The following is a 1,539-nucleotide window of genomic DNA, read 5'->3' as shown; positions in this document are numbered from 1 at the left end:
CCCTCTTATTGACTTCATTACACTACAATATTTCAAATGAATAGTTTATTTTTTTAACTCAGCTGATGTGGACCAGACACCCATGGATCTGTAAACATGTAAAAGTTTTTATTACATCATCGCTTCATCTTCCTCATCACTTAGAAAATCACCCATTCTTCTTTCACAAATCCATATAGTGAAAGCACAAACCCTCATTGAATGAATGAATGAATGAATGAATGATCAATTTATTCAGTCAGTCATCTTAAGATAATGTGTACAATAACATGTCATACAAATAGATACAAATACCATTTGTCACTAACATATGGTGTCTATTTGGTATCTCATGACTGAACAGGTTCAGGCAGAAGCAATAGCTTATAGAATTGCCTAACCTACTTACAAAACAATTTTTCAATTTCCCGCAATGAACCAACAACCCAAATAAAAACAAAACACAAATCCATCCATCAACATCAAGTTAAGACTCTTCAAAAATATTTTTACTGATAAGTTTTTTAAGAACTGAAAGAGAAGTTGCTAATTTTAATTCTATTTTAGCCTCATTCCAAAATTTTACTCCCGTTACAGAGATACATCTCCTTTTCATGCCCTTTTTGGCTTTTTGTAGAACAAACATACATACACCTCTTCAATCATATTTACTTTCCCTCTTTGCAAAAACATTAGTACATTTTCTGGCAGAGCCGTTAATTTTACTATAAACATAAATTGCAATATTTTATAATAATATAGATCTTCTAATTTCATAATCTGTGATTTTGAAAACAACGGGTCAGTATGAGCATAATAATTGCTCTTGTTTATAACTCAAATATATTTCTTTTGTATAGTTTTTATTTAAAAGTTGAACCCCATATTTCTATACAATATGCCATGTATGGTTGTATTAGTGAACAGTATATTAGACGAAAGGCCTTATGGTTTAGTATGTCCTTCAGTTTATATAATAGACCCAAACATTTGGCAATTTTTCCTTTTATATAATTTAAATGATGCTTCCAGGATAAGTTAGAGTCAATCACAACACCAAGAAATTTTATTTCAGACACTCTTTCAATTTCAGTATCTGAAATTGTTAATTTAAAGTCCCCAATTTTTACCTTCTTATTTCCAAAAATCATAAATTTAGTCTTTTTTATATTCAGTGATAGTTTATTTACATCAAACCAAGATTTGAGGATATTTAACTCTTTTTCGGCCTTCTTTAAAAGTTTTTTTACATCTTTACCTGAACCAACTAAATTTGTATCATCTGCAAACATTATAAATTTGAAAAAAATCTGTCACGTTACATATGTCATTTATATATAAAGTAAACAATATAGGACCTATTACTGACCCTTGTGGAACTCCACAACTTATTTCTCTAAATCCAGATTTTATATCTTTAATTTTTACATACTGTTGTCTGTCTTTTAAGTAACTCTATCCAGGACTTCGCTGTACCTCGTAGGCCATAATTTTCCATCTCTTTCAATAATCTCCTGTGGTCAATGGTGTCAAAAGCCTTCTTTAAATCAACAAATATGC

This window comes from Nothobranchius furzeri, chromosome 18 (genome assembly GCF_043380555.1).
Source record: "Nothobranchius furzeri strain GRZ-AD chromosome 18, NfurGRZ-RIMD1, whole genome shotgun sequence".
Classification (NCBI taxonomy): Eukaryota; Metazoa; Chordata; class Actinopteri; order Cyprinodontiformes; family Nothobranchiidae; genus Nothobranchius; species Nothobranchius furzeri.
The sequence above is the reverse complement of the archived record's forward strand: the minus strand, read 5'-3'. Positions refer to the sequence as shown.